We start from the raw sequence: 25,207 nt of genomic DNA, 5'->3' as shown, positions 1-25,207 counted from the left end.
TGCTTGACAGTTAGGCTTTTGCATTACATGCTTTGGTTCGTGACATATGCTATTTGGTTCGTGTATGCCAGACCGACATTTCGAGCTTGGATTTGGATGTATTTGAGCATTCCCGGCTTAGTTGATCACTGATCTTGGTTGCTATTTGGATGTCATTGAGTTGACCGAGAGCTTATTTGGGCTTATGTATTGCTTCATGGTTAATACGACTGGTGCTTCATGTATGTCATGCTCTCTTGGATGTGCTTGATGCATTGACAGGGTCACTTATCACTGGTGCTTTCTCTTGGGTTGTTTGAGCTTCTGAGCTCGCTTTGTACGCCTTTTGTGCCAGTGGGAGCATTTTACATGCTTGCTTGACCTTTGACAGTTGCATGCTATTGGAGCACTTACATGTATTTGGAGCAGTTTATGTCTTGAGCAGCTACATACGCATTGAGACTTTGGGATCATACTCCGATCTTTATGGATATGCATTGATGTACTCTTGGTTCACAGGATGCTTATGAGCTGAGTCTCATATTTGGATCTTTCTCTTTGAGCAGACACCTATTTGTGTCAGGTTTTGGCAGTTACAGGAACACTTTGCCTAGAGTGTCTGGGGGTGTGCCTTTCACTAGCATATGTTATTTTGACATGCTTTGGTGTTGAGCTCATGTTCTTTTCACTGTCATTGGCCTTGCTTATGTCCATTTCATGCCGGCTTTGGACCTAGCATTGTTTGCTGGACATTGGATCCTATTTTGGGACAATTTGCTCTCTAGATTGCATACCTGCAATTTATTACAGCAAGCAGTTATTGGTGGACTGAGGTGTACTTTTCATGCTAAAATATCCTGATTTGGTGTACCGCACCTAGTACTAAGAGGGCAGCAACTTTTGGCACACTTTGCTCGCCCTTTGGACCCCGTTTTGGTCATTTTTGGGCAGTTTCTGTAGTAAAACAGCAAGCAATTTTGGATTGTTTAGGCATTTCCAGCCTGCATAATGGCATCATCTTCGCATGATAGTGCCATCTTTAACATTACAAAGTTGGATGGTACCAACTACTCTTACTGGAAGAGTCAAATATGGCAGGTTTTGGTGCAGAAATCTCAGATTAAGCCACTTCGGTTGAGTGGGGAGCAGCCTGAAACTATGGACAATGACGACTGGCTTAAACTTGATGAGCTATGCAAGTCCACGATTGTATTGTCTCTCACTGAACAGGTACGTTATAATGTATTTGAGGAAGCATAGAGTGCATGGGATCTATGGAATAAGATCAAGAATCTTTATGATAAGAAAAGTCCAGCAAGTCAGATGTACTGGTTGAGCAGCTTATGGATCTGCGCATGAAGGATAATGTGACTATGTCTGCTCACTTGAGCCAGTTCCACGCTATACTGAAGAACCTGACTTCGCAGGATATCACCTTTGGAGAGGAAGTAACTCCTCTTTTCTTGCTTGGGACTCTGAATGAGTCATGGGATGTTTTCCGTACTGCTCTTTGTGCCTCTAGTGCTACTCTAAAATTGGCAGATGTTGAGAGTGCTCTTCTTCAGGAAGACGTGAATCGCAAAAACTTGGATGCCTCTCGTGGTAGTCATGCTTTGACAGTTAGAGGCAGGAATGACAGGTATGACCGTGGTAATGGCCGAGGCCGTGACTCGCAGAAGGGTCGGTCTAAATCTCGTGGTGGCAAGTCACGTAGTAAGTCGCGTGGGCGCAATGCAAATATCACTTGTCATCATTGTGGGAAAAAGGGCCATATTAGACCACAGTGTCATGAGTTGCGCAATGAGAAGCGCAAGGATAAGGGGAAAGATAAAGTGCAGGAGAAGTCCTCTGATCGCAGCATAGTACCTGCGAAGTCCAGCGTCAAGATTGAGGAAATTAATGTTACGCAGATTGAGGAGTCCGATGGTGGTGATGAGTTTATACTTGCAGCTAGTTCTTCTGATGCTTCACACTTGACTGAGACACCTAGTATGTATGCACAGTGCTGGTTATTGGATTCAGGTGCATCCTTCCATGTGACGCCTTACCGTGAGTGGTTTCACTCTTACCGTACTGTATCTAGATCAGTCAGACTTGGAGATGACAGGTCTCTTGATATTGTGGGCTATGGAGATATTCAGTTGCAGTTTTCCACTGGCAGTTCCTTTTTGCTCAGGGATGTACGTCATGTACCTGCGCTTACGCGCAGTCTTATGTCTGTAGGACAGTTGGATGATGCAAGGTTTCATGTCTGTTTTGGGGATTCTGCCTGGAAAATTACCAAAGGCAGACTTGTGCTTGCTAGAGGCACCAAGGCTGGCAGCCTCTATCCTCTTGTTGTATCTGGGTCTTCTGTAGACCATGTTTTGGCAGTGGGCTCTATCCCACATGTATCACTTTGGCATGTCCGTTTGGGGCATATGTCTTTGAAGGGAATGAAAATGTTATCTGGTTTGCATTATCTTCCGCCTTTGGACTATGCACGTTTTGACTCGTGTGATCATTGTCTTTATGGTAAGCAGAATAGGTCTACACATAAGAAATCGGGTAGGCCACGCATGAGTGAGCCCTTGGCATTGGTGCATTCTAATGTTTGTGGGCCTATGCCTTGCATGTCTATGGCTGGCGCGAAGTACTTTGTTACCTTCATTGATGATTTTTCTAAGAAAGTGTGGGCTTATCCCATAAAGCAAAAGTCCAATGTCTTGGCAGTCTTTCAGCATTGGCTTGCTCTTGTTGAGAACCAGACTGGGTATAGGCTGTGAAATGTCTTAGGACTGACAATGGGGGAGAATATGTCTCACATGCTTTTGAGCAGTTTTGTGATGACAGGGGTATTAAGCGTCAGTTGACCGCCCCTTACACCCCACCCCAGAATGGTTTGGCTGAGCACATGAACAGGACTATTCAGGAGCGTGTGCACTCTATGCTTAGCCATGCAGGCCTACCCTAGAGTTTTTGGGCTAAGGCAGTTAGTACGGCAGTGCATGTCATAAACCGATCGCCTTCCAGTGGATTGGATTTCCAGGTTGCAAAGGAAGTTTGGGCTGGTAAGCCACCCTCTTATGCGCATCTCCGTGTCTTTGGATGTGAGGCATTCTGCCATGTGCCCAAGGACAAGAGGAGTAAATTGGATCCAAAGAGCATTAAATGCATATTCCTTGGCTATGGTGAGTCAGGAGAGATGGGCTATCGCCTATGGGATCCGCAGGCGCGGAAAATAGTACGCAGCCATGATGTCGTCTTCCATGAAGACAAGATGCACAGGCAGCCTGAGAAGGTGGTTGAGATCCGCAGAGTGATCTTTCAGGAGGAGCCTAGAGCTCCAGCACAGCCAGTAGTACAGCCTGCAGCAGTTCCTCCACAGGGCCAGGGTGTTGGACAGGCAGTTAGACAAGCAGCAGAGCCTGCGGTGAGACGATCTGCTAGAGACAGACGTCCACCTGACAGATTTCAGCCCTCTATGCATTATGTTTTGGTTACAGATGCAGGAGAGCCTTTCACTTATGATGAGGCTATGCGCAGAGGTGACAGTCACTCCTGGGAGAGGGCTATGCAGTCTGAGATAGACTCCCTGCATAAGAATGAGACTTGGGATTTGGTTGCCTTGCCTAAGGGCAAGAAGGCTTTGCCATGCAAGTGGGTGTACAAGCTGAAAAGTACCCGTGGACACCCCAAGCCGGCATACAAGGCTAGATTGGTAGCAAAGGGTTTTAAGCAGAAACATGGTGTGGACTTTGATGAGGTCTTCTCTCTTGTGGTTAAGATGACCACCTTGCGCTTAGTCTTGGCTTGTCAAGAATCGCGTGGTGGAGGGGGTTGCTCAAGATGCTGCGCCGAACACACACAGAATGCACAAGGAGAAGCTCACTCAAGAGACAAGAAGAGAGATGGAGGCCAAAACGTTTTCTTGCTGATTTCTTCTTCTTCTTCCACACTCTTTGCAATGTACACAAAGTATAGATAAGATACAACATAAAAGGAAAGTGGCCTACTAAGTCAAACAATGCATAACCGACTACACTAGTTGACTGGCGCTATAACTATGCCAGCTGTAAATAGGTGTAACAACTTGAATATAATAAGTAATGAGTCAGTGGCCATGTGAGAGTCATAATGGCCACCGACGTGCTAAGTGTAGACGTGTGGACCCATCTAACCAGGCGGTCCATCATCAATGTCCGCATGTGTTGAGCTTGTCATCTCAACACTCCCCCTCAAGCTCAACTGCATCTCTGCAACTCCAAGTAAGCTTCGAAACTTTTGAAGCTTCTCTGTACCCAAGGCCTTCGTGAAGATGTCAGCTATCTGATCCTGTGTGCTGACATACACCAAGTCAATCTCACCTACTAGTACCTTCTCTCTCACAAAGTGGTAGTGTACCTCAATATGTTTTGTCCTGGCATGGAACACAGGGTTCCTAGCCAACTGTATACTGCTCATGTTGTCACAATAAATGACAACTGGACCTTCCACCTGGACATCTAAATCAGCCAATAGCTTTTGCAACCATACTACCTCACATGCTGCAACAACAGCACCTCTATACTCAGCCTCTGTACTCGACAAAGCAACTGTAGATTGCTTTTTGCTGCTCCATGCAACTGCTGCACTACCAAGAGAGAACATGTATCCGCTGGTAGATCTTCTATCAGACATACTACCAGCCCAATCTGCATCTGTGTATCCAAACACCTGTACATCTGTACCTGCCTCATAGAAAAGTCCATAATGTAATGTGGACTTCACATATCTCAATATGCGTCTGAATGCATCCAAATGTGGCTTTCTAGGTACTTGCATAAACTGACTCACAAGACCAACAGCATAGCTCAAGTCTGGCCTTGTAATGGTCATGTAGATCAAACTCCCCACTATCCTCCTGAACATAGTAGGGTCTTCTATCTCATCCCCAACATCAGCACTCAGCTTTACATTCTGCTCCAACGGGACTGAAAGTGGTTTGCATGCAGTCATACCATACTTGGACAACATATCCAAGCCATACTGTCTTTGGAACAGCCATATAACATCATCACATCTGATCACCTCAATGCCAAGGAAGTACCTTAGCTCACCTAAATCCTTCATCTCAAACTTCATCTTCAAATAGCCCTTGACTTCAGCAATCCCACTATCACTATCACCTGTAATAATCAAGTCATCCACATAGATGACTATGATGACCAAACCTGCATCTTCCTTTCTCACATAAAGTGAGTGATCAACATCAGAAACATAAAAGCCAATATTGACAAGATACTCTCTGATCTTGTTAGACCATGCTCTTGGTGCTTGCTTGAGCCCATAGAGTGCCTTCTTCAACCTGCACACATACGTGGGATGCTCTAAATCTTCATAACCTGCTGGCTGATCCATATACACTTCTTCTTGCAAATCACCATGCAAGAAGGCATTCTTTACATCCATTTGCTGCAACCTCCAACCTTTGGCTGCTGCCAAAGCAATCACACATCTGACAATTGCCATCCTAGCAACTGAACTGAAGGTTTCATCATAATCTATGCCATATGTTTGGGCATAGCCTTTTGCAACCAGCCTAGCTTTGTACCTGCTAATAGAACCATTTGCATTGTGCTTAATCTTATAAACCCACTTACATCCAATAGCTTTCTTTTCCTTTGGCAATGATACTAGATCCCAAGTCTTATTGGCCTCTAATGCAGCCATCTCCTCATCCATTGCTGCATCCCAATGAGCATGACCAACAGCCTCCTCAAAACATGTGGGCTCAACATCCTCAACTAGTTTCACCATATAAGCATAATGGTGAGCTGCATAACCCTCAAAACCAAATCTTTTAACAGGGTATCTCACCCTGCTAGACCTGCGTACCACTGGATCACTCAATGGAGTCTTTGCATTAACACGTGCTCTCTGCACACCTGGAGTCCTCACTGAAGGAATGCCAAGCTCATCATCCAAGCTCTCTGAGCCACTGGAGTCTCCATCAAAAACTGCATCAATGCCTTCTGACACTTTATTCTTTCCTTTGTCTTTACCTGTAGTGCTACTAGATGCACCCAAAGATGTAGAGGTACTCCTTAGTCTCCCAGACCAAGGACTACCAGTTGATGTCTCTGGTCCACTAAGAGTTCGTGATTCTTGCTTTTCAGCCTGCACATGAGTGTCATGATCATCATCATCATCCAATGCATCACCACTAGATGCATACCAACTGCTCATTTCATCAAAGATGACATCCCTGCTCACTCTGAACTTACATGTGACAGGGTTGTAACAGTGATACCCTTTCTGCTCTAAAGAGTATCCAATAAAGACACACTTTTCAGCCTTTGGATCCAGTTTCTTCCGCAACTCATCTGGCACATGAACATACGCAATGCAGCCAAATACTTTCAAGTGTGAAACATCAAGCTTCTTACCTGTAAAACATTCTTCGGGGGTCATACCATGAACTGCAGCTGTGGGAGTTCTGTTCATAATATAAACAGCAGTATGAACAGCCTCAGACCAAAAATGCTTAGGCATATTCTTTTCAGTCATCAAGGCGCGTGCAACTTCTGCAATATGCCTGTTTTTCCTTTCTGCAACCCCATTTTGCTGTGGGGTATACCTGGATGTGAACTGTCTCTTTATCCCATGAGACCTCAGAAAATCACTGAACTCATTTGAGAGGTACTCTCCCCCTCCATTTGACCTCAGGCACTTTACTTTCAAGCATGTTTCTCTTTCAACTGCAGCCTTGAAAGTTCTAAAGTTCTCAAAAGCTTCACTCTTTTCCTTCATAAAATATACCCACAGCTTTCTAGAACAATCATCAATGAATGTGACAAAGTATGAACTGCCTCCAAGAGATACATTTTGTGTAGGCCCCCAAATGTCTCTATGCACAACATCAAGGATATTTCTGCTTACATCTCTGTCATGTGAAAAGGGTTGTCTTGCCTGCTTACCAAACTGACATACTTCACATACCTTCTGAAATTCTGCAACTTTAAAAGTAGGCAAACCTGTAACCAACCCTTTGGACTGCATTAATTTCAGCCTTTGTACATTTGCATGTCCAGTGCGTTTGTGCCAAATTTCAATGTCTGCAACAACACCTTTTCCTTTGGCATACATAGCAGCATTCATAGTAGGAATTCCAGCATCTAGAGTGAACATACGTCCAACTCTACTTCCCTTTGCTACCAACCTGCACTTGTCATTGAAGTCTTCTACAAAGCAGCCCTTTGCATTAAATCTGACTTGCAACCCTTGCTCTACCATTTGACCGACTGACACCAAGTTCTTTGTAATAGATGGCACATGCAATACATCTGAAAGACTCTTTGTCTTACCATCATGCAAGGACAAGGAAACTTTTCCAATGTGTGAAATTGGGTGGCATGAGTCATCACCCGTCTGCACATAACCTGCATTCTGCAAATCGTGCATCTCCCCAAACCATTCTGCATGGCTGGTCATATGATTGGATGCACCTGAATCAACATACCAAACATCTTCATGTGTTCCCTTTCCTGTAACAACATTCAACATATGCTGCATAACGAACAAACGTTCATTTTTATCTTCATTCTGTCGTGAAGACGATGCATAGTTTCCTTGCTGCAACTTACACTGTGGATATCATCTCTCTTAGCATAACATTGGGCTGCAATATGACCTGTTTTGCCACAGTAGTGGCACACAATACCAGAGTTGTTAGAACCTCTGTTCTGCCATCCACCTCTTCCTCTAAAGCTCCCCCTGCCTCTAAAGTTACCACGACCTCCTGAAACCTGCATATCGCCAAATTGCTGATTCAATCTGTTTTGCTGGTTGTCACTACCACGTCCTGTACCACGGCCTCTTGAAGAGAACCTGCCACGTCCCCTTCCTGAACTGGAGTAGAAAGCTTGGACCTGTTCACCACTTCTTTCAGGTGTCTCACTCTGCATGTTGATCTCTTCAGTGATCATAAGGGAGACCAACTCATCGAAATCTGGAAATGGCTTTCTGACATATACAGAAGTTACAAAAGACTTCCAAGCCTTTTCATTGTTAAGTCCACCCAAGGTAGACGACACTAAATCATCATCATCGGGCATTGCATCAATCGCTGCCAATGCATCTGCAATGCTTCTTACCTTCAGTGCATACTCATTGATAGACATCTTCCCTTTCTTCAATGTATTCAACTCTTGCTTGAGTTGAATCTTTCGTGCCTTTGTATTTACAGAAAACATACTTTCAAGTATGGTCCAAGCTGCATATGAATTCTCTGCATTTCTAATGTGTCCCAGCATATTATTGTCAATTACTGCAGACAACCAATACATGACCTTTTTATCCTTTGCATTCCATTCCTTCCGTGCCTTTGTCTCTTCTGCAATTGGAGGATCACTCATCTCCGGTTCCTTTTCTTCACCTGAAACAAACTCGTAGAGGCCTTTTCCAATAAGGAAGTTCGTGACACAGAACTTCCATGAAGGGTAGTTGTTCTTGTCGAGCTTCTCAATGATAGGGCTTCCACTGTTCTCTGCCATTATCACAAAATTAATACCAATAGCAAGTAAATCTTCTGCAACCCTGGACCTGTAGTGCACAGCAATACACCAGACAGCCTTTTTAACTATCTGCTCAACAATACATGCAATCTGCAACCTTTTTTGCAGATAAACCTTGTGTTTACTCACTGGTAAACACCTTTGAACTTACAGATCTGAAATCTGTAACCTGTGCACCCACGTTCGGTCAATACTGTCGAAGTCACAGTGTACCCCGAAATTGCTGTCCGCAACCTTGCGGCTCTAAAACGGGCCCTGAAACGGCCTCAAATGCCCAAAATCTTCGTGCACACCAAATCTCACTGCAATCTGAGATTTTTGCTCTGCACTGCTTCCGATGCCTCCACAGGCACTATCCAAGAGGAGTGGAAGAATGGGAGAGATTCTTACCTGTAGCTTGCTTGCTCGAACCTTGCTTCTTCTCCTTTGCTTCAACCTTCGAAATCAGCCTCTCTCAATGGCGCGGCTCTGATACCATGTCAAGAATCACGTGGTGGAGGGGGTTGCTCAAGATGCTGCGCCGAACACACACAGAATGCACAAGGAGAAGCTCACTCAAGAGACAAGAAGAGAGATGGAGGCCAAAACGTTTTCTTGCTGATTTCTTCTTCTTCTTCCACACTCTTTACAATGTACACAAAGTATAGATAAGATACAACATAAAAGGAAAGTGGCCTACTAAGTCAAACAATGCATAACCGACTACACTAGTTGATTGGCGCTATAACTATGCCAGCTGTAAATAGGTGTAACAACCTGAATATAATAAGTAATGAGTCAGTGGTCATGTGAGAGTCATAATGACCACCGACGTGCTAAGTGTAGACGTGTGGACCTATCTAACCAGGCGGTCCATCATCAATGTCCGCATGTGTTGAGCTTGTCATCTCAACATGGCTTTGGTTGCACAGCTTGACTTAGATCTATATCAGATGGATGTCAAGACGGCTTTTCTACATGGGGACTTGCATGATGAGATCTATATGGATCAGCCTAAGGGCTTTGCAGAACCTGGCAGGGAGCACCTAGTGTGCAAGTTGAAGAAGAGCTTGTATGGCTTGAAGAAGGCACCTAGGGAATGGTATCATAAGTTTGATGCCTTTATGCAGTCACAGGGCTACAGCAGGAGTGCTATGGATCCGTGTCTTTACACGAAGAAAGCCCGTGATGGCAGTTTGCTTATCTTGGTACTCTATGTTGATGATATGCTGATAGCAGGGACAGCTCATGATGAGCTAGATACTCTTAAATCTCAACTGAAGAAGAGCTTTGAGATGAAGGATTTGGGACAGGCCTCACATATACTTGGGATGCGCATTAAACGCGATAGGCATCAGGGGCTTTTGTATCTCTCACAGCGGGAGTACATTCATAAAGTCCTTGAGCGCTTCCGCATGCAGGACGTAAAGCCTATTGGCTGTCCATTACCTTCTTATGTGAAGGTATCACAGGCCGATTGTCTGCAGACAGATGAGCAGAGGGCCGAGATGGCCAAGATCCCTTATGCTTCAGTCGTGGGCAGTTTGATGTATGCCATGATAGCCACTCGTCCAGATATTGCGCATGCAGTTGGTGTTGTGGCACGCTATATGGCTACACCTGGCAGCAGACAATGGGATGCCGTGAAGGGTATCATGAGGTACCTGAAGGGCACAGCAGATATGTGTATTTGCTATGGCAGCCAGGATACAGGGGTCGTGGGGTACACTGACTCCGATTATGCAGGACATGCAGATAGTAGGCAATCCACTTCTGGCTATGTATTCACCTATGCTGGAGGGGCTGTCTCTTGGATGTCCAGGGTTCAGAAGTGTACGGCTTTGTCTACCACTGAGGCCGAGTATGTTGCAGCCACTGAGGCTTGCAAGGAGGCCATATGGTTAGGCCATCTAGTTGCTGACCTTGGGATTGATGCTACACCTACACTGCATTCGGATTCTATGAGTGCCATTCAGTTGGCTAAGAATCCGGTCTTCCATGCAAAGACGAAACACATTGAGGTGAGGTATCACTTCATACGTGGTGTCGTGGAGGACAGGTCTGTTGACCTTGTCAAGATCTCCACTGACGAGAATCCTGCAGATCTGCTCACGAAGAGCCTCACTACTGAGCGCTTTGCCTTCCTCAGGAGGTTGATGGGCATTGGATGAGATGTCACCTTTCCTCATCCCTTGTACCTATGTACATTTGTACTGTCTTTTCTTTTTTCTTTTCTCTCTCACTAGGGCAGATTCGCCTTTAAGTGGGAGGTTGTTGGGGTAAAGGCACCTCCGCCGTGCCGCCCCGTGTATTACTGCACTGACAGTACCTGCCACTGCACACTGCAGGTGGCGGGCGCCCGTCACATCACTTTATTCTTTATTCTTTTAGTGACAGTTTGAATAAAGGAAGGCCCGGTCACACATTGTGACTGTTGGAGTTCCCATTTAACACAATATTAGTGAGTTTGGGAATCTCCCAATTCCCATTTTTTGAATACTAAAAAGGTGGCACTCGGATAACATGCCCATAAGTTTCTCAAAACTACATGATGTGACCTATCATTGGAAAGCGCTTGAAAAATGGAATCTATTAAGCTATAGAGCGCTCAATTTGGAGTTATAGTGTTCAAGTTATGACAAATCTAAAGATTTGACCACGTGTCCCAAACTTATAGGAAATTCCCATATTCCCCAATACGGTGTTATTTCTTGTCTCTCTCTTTCTTGCTCTTGCTCTCCCGCCATAGCTCGCGTGCAAGCTTCGATCCTTCTCACCTTTCATGCCTTTGCCTTCGGAGACTGGAGGTGGCACGAACTCTGCCACCTACATGTGGCCTCCGCCAGGTCCTCCTCCTCCTTCCTTCGCAGCTCCTCCTCTTCTTCCTCCGCTTTTCTCTTCCTTTCCTCCTGCCTTTTCTTCTGCTCCTCCTGTTTTTTCCCTTTCTGTTCTTTTTTCCTCCTTTTCTCTGCTTCAGCTTCTTGTTTTGACGCCTCCTTGGCTTTCTGTAACTCCTCTTTTTCCCTCTGCTCCTCCTGCCTCTTTGTTCTCTCTCTCTCCTTTGCTTCTTTCAGGGATTCCTTCTTCGCCCTTTCCAAGTCTTCCCTTTCTTTCTTCCTACCTTCATCACTCTTCTTCTTCCCCTGCGCCGCCTTCTTCTTCGTTGTCCTAATTATCTTCTTACTAGTTTGTCCCTCCCCTTCTTCTTTTGTTTTCGTTCTGTCGGTGGACCTGTCTTTGTCATGTCAAGGGGGCGACTTCTCCGATGTTTCTCCTTCTCCCTCCTCCGGCTCTTGTGCTGCCCTTACTACCTCCTGAATGAGTGTAGTCAAGACTCCTCCATAGCCGATGAAAGAGGCCTTGGAGGAGGCTTTCTTCCTTTCCGTCACCTTAGAAGCCGGAGATTCTCCTCCTGTTGGTGCACTTCCCAGGGCTAGTGTCTTGGCCGCTTGATCAATCGTCTTCCACACGTAGCCATTCCAATCCACCTCATCTAGAGTGTGGGTTGCTACATTCTCCAGCATTGGCATGCTAATCCGATGCATCAAGGAATTGTAACGTTGGCTGGAGAAGAGCATGTGCACCAACTTGGCTTGCAGCCTGGCATCAGTGTCATGGATGTCCTGGATGCTTATGCCGTCGTTCGTGAGTACCTCTTCCTTCTTCATTTTCAACAAGGCATAAACATCCCTTTTTTGTCGCCTTTCTATCTTAGGTACCAATCCCAGAGCCTTTTCCACCAAGGTTGGGTCCAACCGGACTTGCACCTGCTTCGCACCCTCTCCTCGGCTCACTGTTACAATGCCACCTTCCTGGTCCAGATTGTATGTTCTGAGGAATTCTATGCATTTAAAGTGATCCGAATCCTGCGAGAATTTTTCAATGTACTTTGTAAGGTTGCACTGTTCCACTACCCTCCTGACTGCCTCCTCCTTCCCCACCACGACTCCGATGTTGTGGATGGTTCGGAACTTGAGCTGGCCGAAGGCACGGTTCTCCAATTGGATGCAATATAGCTCCCTTTCCTCGTCAGTGAACGGGAGTCGATGGGCGTGGTCTTGCTGTGACACTTTCTGCTCCTGCCATAATTCGTAACTTCCGTTAGTATTTTTCACATAGCACTTTGCTGTTTATGTGAGAATAAAAACTCTTGACTGAATTTTTGGAAGCCATTTCTTAACTAATGCTTATGCCTTTCACTACTTTTACTTTACCATGCCCCCTTTTTATTCATTTCCTATCTAATTCTTTTCACCTTCACCACATACCCCACATCACCTTCACCACATATCCCATATCACATTCACCACATACCCCACATACATACCCACATACCCCCTCCTCTTTCGGCTGAGAGAAGAATCCTTCCTAGGATTGGGGGTTAAAAGGTGAAAGGCGTGGGTCCTATTTGGGCAGGACTTTACGTGTGAAGAAGCCACGTGTAGAATTTTGGATTGTATTCCAATTGAGCATGACAATCAAGAGCAGCTGGTTGGATAGAGACTTGGGAAATGTAGGTCATGACATCATGAAATAGATCTCCAGTATTAAGGTGGATGGTGACATGTAATTCCTCTTCCGTGAGGAATTGGTCAATATAGGGATGGGCGAGCACATGGTCGTCCAAATGCTGATTGCGGGTGATGGCCAAAACCCTAAACGAGATGGATGCCACATAAGTGGGGTCATATTCAATGGTTTTAACTGCCCTCCGTTGCTCAGTATTGGTCATTATTCGGCAACCTTTTTTCTCCCATTGGATTCTCAGAGCAAACCACTGCTGCAAGAATGTGGAAGGCGAGCTTGCCATCTACATGAGCTTGTGCATCTCGTATTCAGGAAGAGAACAAGGAGGCTTTCGATATGAAGGGACTAGGTGTCTGAGGGCTGCTTGCTCCTTTGAGATTTCGTCATTTGCTATCAGTTCGACAGCAATTTTGGGGGATTTAGTAGTCATAAGTTCGTATTCTTCCCAAGTGCATGGTAATGCATGAACCTCCGAAGCAAGGGTTCTATCAAGAAGGCCTAGGTCTAGCCTCTCATAACTTCTAGAGAATGTGGTGAAAATTTCATCCAACATCTTGATGCAGTTTACTAAGTCATCTCCAGAGGTCGTGGTAAGGTCGTTAGCCAAGGAGAGGAAAGGTTGTATCGAGTATGAAGGTTTAAGACCTACTGCTGGGGATGGTGCAACTGGACTGGATAGTGGTGACTCCCTCATCGATGTCACAGGTTGGGCTGTGCACTCCGAAGCACGTTGAGGCGCTGCAAGAAGCTCTGGGAGCCTGGGGGTTGTGCTGGGTTCTGAGTGAGCAGTCATAGGGCTTGTTAAGTCATCTGGATTAGGTAGGTTTAAGGCTTGTGGCATTTGCTTTGGTCGATAGATGAGCTGAGGCTTACTAGCCACAGCTGGCAATGGCGTGCTGACTATGTTCTGGGCACCACGTGTGCAAGCCTTCTGCACTAGGGTGAGATCGCTCGTAGATGAGCTTTTTAGCTGGCCATTTTTAGGCACCCAAATCTAGGGGTTGCCCTCGTAGTATCCTTGTGCCCGCAAGAGATCCTTGGGAATCCATCGTGGCGTGGTTGTGTATCTATGGCGATAGCGTCTAGACTGCCTCTTAGGCCAGGGCAGCTGATGATGTTGGCGGTTAGGATTGCGTTTGGGTGGTGTACCCAGATGTGGTTTCTGTCGTTTTGGCACCCACATAAGTTTGGGCTCCTTGGCCTTGTGAGAACTCTTGGTGGGTTTGGGCCTGGGGTCGAGAGCCTGGCACGAGGCCGCAGGTTTCTCTAGGTTAGACCTGGGCTGGATTGTGGTCCCAGGGATTTCTACCGGTGGCGTCGTGATGGTGGAGGAATCATGACAGCCCTTGCTGAAAGTCATCACTATACGGACGTTGCCGATAGCAAGATGAATGCGGTTTAGGTTGTAATCCACATTACAGTGCGTTAGCTTCTTGAAGGTGTGACCCAATAGTGACACGTTACCGGCTTCTTTAGTGTCAAGAAACACATGGAAGAAAGCTGGTAAACTTTCAAACTCGATGGAAACGAGTACCTTGCACTTCCCTAGGAGTGGATAGGAAATACCCCCAAACGGGGTGAGGTTGGTATTAGTGGGCTGTAGCGTCGGTTGACCAATGTGTGTCCAATGGTCATGCGTCAAGATGTTGTAGTTGGCCCCTTCATCAATCAAGGCATCAAAAGAATACACTGCTCCTGCTGCGACTGTGATTCGTAGATATGCCAGTGCCATTGGGACGTTCAGTGGGGATTCTAGCATGGGTGGCTCATGTAATGGATGGGAAGGAGGATAGTACTTCTTTACACGGCTACTGTTAAAAAAGCCTATTCCCTTGCCGTCAAGTGTCTCCAACTCAACATTCCCAGTTCTACCAATCATGCGGACTCTAAAGGGCCCTAGCCCCCGGAACTTCATCTTTTGTTTATGTCCTTTTACCGAGTATAGCAGAACAAGATCCCCTTGTTCGAAGTCTCGCTACTTGACATGCTTATCAAACCACATCTTTCGTCGAGCCTTTTCACAAATCAGAGAGTGAGTGGCGAGGAGTCGAGTCTCCGTTAAGCGCTCTAGCTCCACCAAGCGGTTGGTCCAAGCCTCTCTTCCCTCTCAACGCTCCTGGACTACTAGCCTCAAGCTAGGAATGAAGAATTCTAAGGGCAAAATGGCTTCAGTTCCATACATCGGTCTAAAAGGCATCTGTCCTACAGCCATTTTATAAGCTGTGCGATAGGCCCACAAGGCCGCCATTAGCTTGTTGTCCCAGTCTCTTCTTGAAGTAGACACGACTTTTGTAAGCACATTGACTAAGATTTTATTTGTGGATTCGGCTTGGCCATTAGCCTGAGGGTAATAGGGAGAGGATTTCCGATGAATTATTAGGAAGGTAGAGAGCAAGTGGGCAATCACCTCATTAATGAAGTGTGTGCTTTGGTCACTTACCAGCTCGATTGGACAGCCAAACCGTGAAATGACCTGCTCCCACAAGAACTTTGCAGTGGTCCTAGCATTATTCTTCCTCATGGCTCGTGCCTCTGCCCATTTCGTTAGATAGTCGGTTGCCACGATGATGTAGCGAGCTTGGGAATACTGTGTTGCAAGACTGATAGGCCCAATAAAATTGATGCCCCATTTTTCAAATGGTTGTCGGGCTATGACAGGGGTCAACTCCATCTTGTCCTTCCGCACAGGCACTTTGGTCCTTTGGCACTCATCGCAGTGCCTTACGAATTTAGCTGCATCACGGAAGAGGGTGGGCCACCATAGTTGGGATTGTAGCACCTTTCCGGCTGTCATGTCCCCGCTAAAGTGTCCTCCAGCGATTCCGCCATGTGCTTCATTCAATGCATCGTGCATCTCGTGCTCACATACGCATCTGCACAACAACCCGTCTTGTCCCAACCTGTAGAGTTGGCCTGCTCTATCAGTTGGTAAGGCTGAATTTTCAGGATAAGCCTCCTCAGCCTGGCCTTCTCAATGGGTCGCTCAGGTAGTCCTCTCTCTAGTACTTGCACTATGTCTTCGGCCCAATACGGCATCAGATCAGCTTTAAATAATTCTTTCTTGCTAGACAGGTTAAAGAGATGAGCATCCGGCAAATCGTCGGGTATGCCTTGTCCAGCGGCTTCTCTTGTGGGTATGTGAGACATGTGGTCAACCATGTAATGCTGCTTTCCTTTGCATACAACCACAGAGAAGTCAAACTCCAATAGTAGGAGTAACCACCTAGCTATGCGTCCTGTAGCGCAAGGCTTATTCACAAGATACAGCAAGACCTGATGGTCAACAAAGAAGACAAAGGGAGTGGCCAACAGGTAATGCCTGAATTTCTTTACCGCGAACACCATGGCCAACCCTTCCCTTTCCATCGTGGAATAGTTCATCTCGGTCTCTATGAGCTGCTTGCTGGCAAAACTCACCGGGTAGTCTAGATTATGTTCGCCCGGCTGGCATAGCACGGCTCCGATAGAAAACTTAAAGGCGTCTATGTGTACATGAAACGCTATGTTCCAGTCTGGGGCTCGTAAAATTGGTGCAGTAGTGAGAGCCTTTTTCAACTCCTCATATGCGCGCTGGCATTCCTCAGTCCACTCGAACACTATCAACAGCTTGTACAATGGTCTAGGAATTAGTGCGTAATGTAGTACAAAGTGTCGATAATATCTCGTGTGTCCTAAGAAGCACTGAACTCCCTTGTAGTTATCGGGTGGTGGTAAATCCACAATGACTCTGACTCTAGAAAAGTCAGTGGCAATGCCGTTCTTTGACACTACGTGCCCTAAGATGCATCTGTGTTTCACCCAGAACTGGCACTTTAAGGGGTTCAAGGAGAGACGATATAAGCGGCACCATTCAAAGACTGCCGGAGTTTTTTTAAGTGTCGATCCAGGCCGAATGGATACACAGATTGTCGACAAAGACCTCTAACTCCTTGCGAAGCATGTCTTTAAAGATGGTGCACATGAGGCGTTGGAAAGTGGCAGGGGCATTGGTCAACCCGAAGGGCATGACTATGTACGCAAAGACACCCCGCTCAGTGGCAAAGGCGGTCTTATGCATGTCTGCAGGATGTACTTGCACTTGGTTGTACCCTGAGAAGCCATCCAGGAAACTGTAAGCTTCCTTGCCTACCACCCTCTCAAGCATGTGCTCGGTATACGGCAAGGGATAGTTGTCTCTCTTTGTAGCAGCGTTCACCTTCTTGTAATTGATGCACACTCAAATTTTGCCATTCTTCTTCATCACAATGACTATGGGTGACACCCAGTCCGTGTGCTCAATTTCGTAGATGAATCCAGCTCTCATCAGCTTATCGATTTCCTCTTTGACAGCATGAGCGTGTTTTGGATTCATGGGGTACGGTCGCTGCTTGACCGGCGTTGCGTCCGACGTCATGGGTATGTTGTGAGTCACAACACTCGGATCTACCCCTCGTAGCTCTTCTAAGGACCAGGAAAATACGTCTATGTACTCCCGCAAGAGAGCAACAAGACTCGACTCTTCTTCACTAGTCAAGTCATTGGCAATGAACACTAGTCGGGGTATCTCCCCTTCCAGGGCTAGGTTCACCTCCTTGACCTTGGTTGGTCCTTCGATTGGTTCACTCGTCTGCCCTTGATGCTTGGCACTAGGCAGAACCACTACTCTATCCCCTTTTTTGAATTTAGTGAAGTGTTTAGGGAGGTCCTGCGGCTTTCGCTGCTCTTCTAATCATGCATCCTTGGGGTACTTTTCCCTATCCTGCTTTGACCGTCTGCATCTTAAGTGGACGGGTAAGTCCCCCTTGGTGCGTCTGGTCATGGGCGGCCTAGGGATCTCTGGGTCGCTATCCAAAGTAACTTCCGATTCAGAGTCAAACCTTTCATCTTCGCTGGAAGAGGTGGTCTCCCCTGGTGGCCGCAATTCGGATGGCGATTCGGTTCTAAGTATTGATGTCGCCCCTGATTGGCCTAGGCCTGCTTGCTCAAGGTCTATGGCCCCTATGTCAAGATTGTGGGAGAGAAGGAAGGAGTCTCACTTGTAGCTTTCTTGCTTGCACAATGGGGGAATACACACAAGGGTGGAGGCTGAAAACAGTTTTCCTCTTCTTAGTTGTGTAAGCCAAAAGAACTCTGGTACATAGAAATAGAAGAACCCTATATATGGGTCTCAAACCAAACTCAACTAACTAAGGTGGCATACTAACTGAGCCACGAACTAGAGTAGATAAGGATAGCTGTCATCTAGCTATTATTCATGGGTGGTGTGCCAACCGCATCTGCAAACTGACACATCGATGACATAAATGCACAACGGTCACCCTGGCATATCACGAGTGGAGCTCGATATCTCAACACTCCCCCTCGAGCTCAATCCCAATTCCTGCACACCATGCAGGTCTCTGAACTTGCGCAGCTTCTCTATGCCCAATGCCTTCGTAAATATGTCAGCTACCTGATCCTCTGTGCTGACATAAACTAGATCAATAAGACCTAGTAAAACCCTCTCTCGCACATAGTGATAATGCACCTCAATGTGCTTTGTTCTAGCATGATAGACTGGGTTATTTGCCAAGTATATATTGCTCATGTTGTCACAATAAATGGCAACTGGCCCATCTGTAGGCTTATGCATATCATAAAGTAGCTTATGCAACCAAGCTACCTCACATGCAGCCATTGCTGCACCCCTGTACTCAGCCTATGTGCTCAACAAGGCAACTGTAGGCTGTTTCTTGCTGCTCCAAGTGACTGCAGCACTCCCAAAAGAGAACACATATCCACTAGTAGATCGTCTATCAGAAATACTACCAGTCCAATCAGCATCAGTGTATCCATGCAACTGTATCTGAACCCCAATCTCATAAAATAGTCCATACTGCAAGGTGGACTTCACATACCTGAGTATGTGTCTAGCCGCATCCAAATGCGGTTTCCTTGGAGCCTGCATAAACTGACTTACCAATCCAACAGCATAGCTCAAATCTGGCCTAGTAATAGTCATATAAATCAAACTTCCTACTATGCGTTTGTACATAGTAGGGTCTTCCAAAAGCTCACCTGCATCTGCGCTCAGCTTCACATTCTGCTCCAAAGGAACTGAAATAGGCTTACAGCCTGTCATCCCATATTTGGACAGCATGTCCAATCCATACTGCCTCTGCAAGAGCTGTATTCCACTTGGTGATCTAATCACCTCAATGCCCAAGAAATAACGCAGCTCTCCCAAATCCTTCATCTCAAACTTCTGCTTCAATAGCATTTTCACATGAAGGATATCTTCATCACTGTCACCTGTCATAATCAAATCATCAACATAAATGACAAGTAGCATAATACCTTTCTCTGTTTTTCTCACATAAAGTGAGAAATATGCCTTGGAAATTTGAAAGCCAATAGTGACAAGATACTGTCCTATCTTGTCAGACCATGCTCTAGGTGCTTGCTTCAAGCCATACAATGCCTTCTTCAACCTGCAAACAAACTCAGGATGAACAGCATGCACATAACTTGGTGGCTGCTCCATATATACCTCTTCTTGCAAATCACCATGCAAGAAGGCATTCTTTACATCCATCTGATGTAAAGACCATTCCTTTGATACAGCCATAGCAATGACTACTCTTACGGTTGCCATCCTTGTAACCATACTGAATGTTTCTTCATAGTCAATCCCATATGTTTGTGCATACCCCTTGACTACTAATCTTGCCTTGTATCTATTCACAGAACCATCTGCATTGTGCTTCACCTTATAAACCCACTTACAGTCAATTGCATTCTTACCTTTAGGCAAAGGTGCCAATTCCCATGTAGCATTTGCTTCTAAGGCATCCATTTCTTCATCCAGGGCTTTCTCCCATTTTTCTTTTCCCATGGCTTGCTCAAAAGAAGTGGGTTCTGGTTCCTGTATCACTTTGACCATATATGCATAGTGAATGGCTGTAAATCCATCATATTCCAACCTATCCACAGGATACCTAACTCTGGTTGACCTGCGCAAAGTAGGTTCACTCCCAGGTGCTCTCAAAACATCCCTGGTCTTCCTTACTCCAGGTGTAACAATAGAAGAAATACCCAACTCATCATCAATGCTCTGTTCTGAGCCACTGGATTCACCATCCACATAAGAGTGACCTGCATTCACATCAAACATGGGCTGATCTACCTTCTCTTTTCCTTTTCGTGACACCTGCATACCACTATTTGCACTGCCTTGAGAAGATTCTCCTGATCTCAATCTGCCTGTCCATGGCGAAGAATGTGAACCACTGCTAGAGGATGCTCTAGGTCCACTAATATCTTGTGACTGCTGTTGAGAATTTTGTGCAACATTACCATTTTGTGTATCTACATTATCAATCACATTTACTGGTTTATACCAGCTACTCATCTCATCAAAAACAACATCTCTGCTCACTGTAAACTTACGAGTAGAAGGGTTATAGCATCTATACCCTTTTTGCTGTAGAGAATAACTAATAAAGATGCACTTCTCAGCTTTTGGATCCAACTTGGATCTCAACTCATCTGGCACATGAACATAGGCAATGCAGCCAAAAATTTTCAAATGAGAAATATCTGGTTTCCTACCAGTATACCTCTCCTCTGGAGTCATGCCATGTATTGCTGCAGTGGGAGTCTTGTTCATTATGTAGACTGCTATAGCAACTGCCTCAGCCCAATAAAAATCTGGCAAGTCTTTTTCATTGAGCATGGCACGAGATACCTCTCCAATATGCATGTTTTTCCTTTCTGCAATTCCATTTTGTTGTGGGATATGACTGTATGAATATTGCTGCTTTATGCCATGCTCCTGCAGGAACCTTGCAAACTCATTTGAGAGGTACTCTCCCCCTCCATCTGACCTTAGGCATTTTATTTGCAGGCCTGTTTCTTTTTCAACCATAGCTTTAAGAGTTTTGAAATGCCCAAAAACTTCACTTTTCTTTTTCATAAAATACACCCAAACTTTTAGAGTGGATTAATTCCAATGGCTTCTTACTCTCTTGAACATGTCTAGGAAATGGTTTCCTTGCCTGTTTTCCAAATTGGCAGGCTTCACATACCTTATGCATTTCTGCAACCTTGAATTTAGGCAATCCTGCAACAATATTTTGGGCCTGCATTGATTTAAGTCGTTGTATATTAACATGACCAATGCATTTATGCCAAATATCAATATCTGCAACTACACCGGTCCCATGTGCAAACATTGTTGCACTCAATTCAAACATGTCTGCATCCAATGTAAACATTCTGCCCTTCTTCTTTCCTTTTGCTATCAAGCGACCTTTATTTTTCATATCCTCAACAAAGCATCCATGAGGATTAAATCTGACCTACAAGCCCTATTCAACCATTTGACCAACAGAAACGAGATTCTTGGTGATATTCGAGACATGAAATACATCGGACAAGTATTTATTTTTCCCATCCTGCATAGACAAAGGAATTTTTCCAATCTGCACAATAGGATGTGCAGTATCATCACCAATCTCCACAAATCCTGGTTTTTCCATTTTTCTTGCATCCTCCATCCATTCTGCATGACCCGTCATGTGGTTTGATGCACCTGAGTCAACATACCACACATCGTTGCTTTCTTCTGCACTTGTCACAGAATTGTTCATGTGCTGCACCATAAACAAATGCTCATTTCTGTCATCATCCTGTCTACTAGAAGATGCATAACTTCCTTGTTGCAGTTTTCCATTCATGATGTCATTCTGCTTTTTATAGCAGTCTTTAGCCATATGACCCATTTTACCACAGTAGTAGCATTCAACATTATTGTTTGCATTTTGGCCTCTTTGCCATCCACCACGACCTCTTTGGCTCCCCCTGCCTCTAGAGTTACCACATCCTCCTCCATAGGACTGGTTTTCTTGAGTCTGCTGCATATTCTGATTTCTACCACGGCCTCCAAATCGACCTCCTCTACCTCTGCCTCTACTTCTTCCAGCATTTGAGTAGAAGACAGTTTCTTTTGAAGTTCCTCCTGAAGAAGATGCACCACCATTTCTCTGCTCCTCAGAAATTAGAAGAGCAATCAACTCCTCAAAATCAGGAAATCTTTCACGGACGGAAATGGATGTTCGAAACTGTGCATAATCCTTTCCTAGACCATTCAAGGTCACAAAAACTAAATCATTATCTTCCACTGGCGACCCAATGGAAGCAAGTGCATCTGCAATCTTCTTCACCTTCATGTGGTAGTCATTGATGCTCATACTTTCTCTTTGCACATTATGCAACTCTTGCTTGAGCTGCATTTTCCTGGCTTGCGTATTTGTGCTATACATTTTTGACAAAGTATCCCATGCCTTCTTTGGCGTACTTGCATCCTGAATATGCACAATCATAGAGTCTGAAATACTGATAGACAGCCAGTGCATAACTTTCCTGGCTCTCTCATGCCATGCTTTGAATGCCTGCATTTGCTGTTGATTGGGAACATCAGGGAGAACTGGTTCTTCTTCATTTCCTGCAACAAATTCCCAATATCCTTTTCCCATAAGGAAATTCGTCATTCTAAACTTCCATGCTTGGAAGTTGTTCTTGTCAAGCTTTTCAGGGACAATTTGTGAAAGAGAATCAGACGCCATTACAAAACACTGTAAAAAATTCTGTCACTGCAAAAAACACAACTTCACCCTCACAAGGGCAAATCTGCAAAACTGGCGAAAGTGGTATTTGACCACATAGTCACTTCCTAGTGACGATTTTGCATAAACGGGAACCAATGATGATTTTGTAACTCCCAATGTCTCTGCACACTAGCATACGATGGGCGTCTCAACCTAAGACAATGCACTCTTACAATTTCCGGTTGTGCTACTTGCAAAGATCTGCTCCCAAAACAGAAAATGAAAGCAACACTGCTCCTCTTACCATAACACCGCGAGCTTGGCTTGCTTTCTTGAGCTCCTTACCATGAACAAGGCTCTGATACCATGTCAAGATTGTAAGAGAGAAGGAAGGAGTCTCACTTGTAGCTTTCTTGCTTGCACAATGGGGGAATACACACAAGGGTGGAGGCTAAAAACAGTTTTCCTCTTCTTAGTTGTGTAAGCCAAAAGAACTCTGGTACATAGAAATAGAAGAACCCTATATATGGGTCTCAAACCAATCTCAACTAACTAAGGTGGCATATTAACTGAGCCACGAACTAGAGTAGATAAGGATAGCTGTTATCTAGCTATTATTCATGGGCGGTGTGCCAACCGCATCTGCAACTGACACGTCGGTGACATAAATGCACAACAATCACCCTGGCATATCACGAGTGGAGCTCAATATCTCAACATCCCATACATTCCAACCACGCACGATCATATTTCATGCGCATGACTCCTTGCTCCAATCTAAGGGTCTGCCTTTTCTGCGGCTTGGCGTCTGCTCGTATCTACTCAATCTCTCGTCCTTCAATGTCGTACTCTATGGTATCCACTTCACCCTTGCTTCCATCACTGAAGGATTGGCAGTCTTCGTATTCATCGCAGGAATCCTTGTCATTTGACTGCCCATCGTCTCCTAGGGCTTGGTATGCCCCGCGTCGTTGGTCTGGAATCAGGGCCCAGTTGTACATGAGGTTCAGCTCGTGCACCCTGGTCCATCGCCACTTAGGATCCTCTAAAAGATCCTGGAGCGGTTTGAAGTTGGCAGCCGGGTTGCCCTCTAGCTGGTCCACTAGGTATTCCAATACCCCCTGGAGTTCCCTTTTGTTGGATGGCACTTGGAAGGTAATAGGCTTAGGCCTACCATGGAGGCTTGCTGCCATCATGTAGATGGGTGTAGAGAGTGCTTCGTTTGTCTTGCCAATTGTTTTGATGGCCTGCTTATATGCCTCATGGTGTGAGAATGGCAGGTCAATCGTAGCGAGAATGTGCATCCAATCCTACTCATCCTCTGGGCATGGGATGTACTTAGTCAAGGGCCCATAGGGCTTCCTAACCTGAGTGTTCCCTTTGAGCATGGCAAAGATGGCGTCTAGGTCGACTGGTGAGGTCTTCCAAGTGTCCATCTCTATTCTTACGGCATCAGTTCTATTGCCAAGGAAAATCAAGCTATTGCCCCAATCTTCTATGACTCTAGCATTGTGCATCCAGGGTCGGCCTAATAGGACATCGTAGTCCACTCCCTTCATGACTATAAAGTCGACAAAGAACTGGACACCTGTGATCTTCACTGGCCAATTCTTCAAGACCCCGAATGGCTTCACTCTCATACCGTTTGCTAGCGTGACATTAAACCAAGCAGCTTTGACAGGCGGGTTCCCCCAAGTCTGTAGCACTGCGTGGCTAAGCACACTAACCCCAACTCCCGTGTCTACAATTCCCTTCCTTGTTGTGTCACCCAGAGCTAGGACCGGCAGGACTGCGTGCATCTCAGAGCCTTCCCAAAAGGCATTGACGTGTAAGGATTTAGGCCCGGAGTGCAACATCAGACTTGGCAATTGCATTTCTGCATCCTGGTCTTGAGGGTATGTCGTGACCTGCTCTTGTGATCCCTCGACCCATGCTTAAGGTCCTACCATAGGGTGGGGTGTTGCCTAAGCAGATCTCCCAGGCTAAGTGTCACAGGGGTGGTCACTAGAGTGGTGACACTCGTCCTTCTTTTAGCCCTAGCTGCCCAAACCAATGGCTGTGGACTAATCTGCAGCTCTGTTGTGTCTAGACTTGGTCTCAGGGGCACTGCTCGTGGCTTAATGGCTTCGGCCGACTTAGGTTGAGGCGGTGACATTGGTGTGCTCATGTTGGAGAGGTCGTCGATCTCGTCCTCTATGATGCGTTCAGCGTATGTGAGATGCTATTGAGCCTCCCTCACCCACTCCCTCATCTTTTCTATGGCCTCTAATTGCCGCTTTAGATGAGGATATTCCCCTATCTTAGCGCTTCCCTTTTCAGCTGTCTTAGGGGCTGAAGTTGCTGCCTCCGTGTCTGAGACTTTCCTCCCAGTAGGTAAAGATGTCGCACTCTCGGTCTTCAATGCGACCTTAGCTTCCGATCTCTTCTTTTTCTGCCTGTGGCTTTTCTTTCCTATTGAGGCAGTGTCAATATTGCTAGGTCCTGGCAGAGAGATGCAAGCCTGCTTCGTTTGGGCTCGGGTCATAACTCGTAAGGGAATAGGTGTGGCTTCCTCGTCGGGGTTTTCGACACCAAACAGCCCCAATGGGACGGATGGTACATTAGCTGAGCTAGAGGGCGGCT

The sequence above is a fragment of the Lygodium microphyllum genome, chromosome 11 (assembly GCF_053477565.2).
Source record: "Lygodium microphyllum isolate KBCC chromosome 11, Lygodium_microphyllum_v1.1.10, whole genome shotgun sequence".
In the NCBI taxonomy this organism is placed as follows: domain Eukaryota; kingdom Viridiplantae; phylum Streptophyta; class Polypodiopsida; order Schizaeales; family Lygodiaceae; genus Lygodium; species Lygodium microphyllum.
This window is presented reverse-complemented; position numbering follows the sequence as displayed.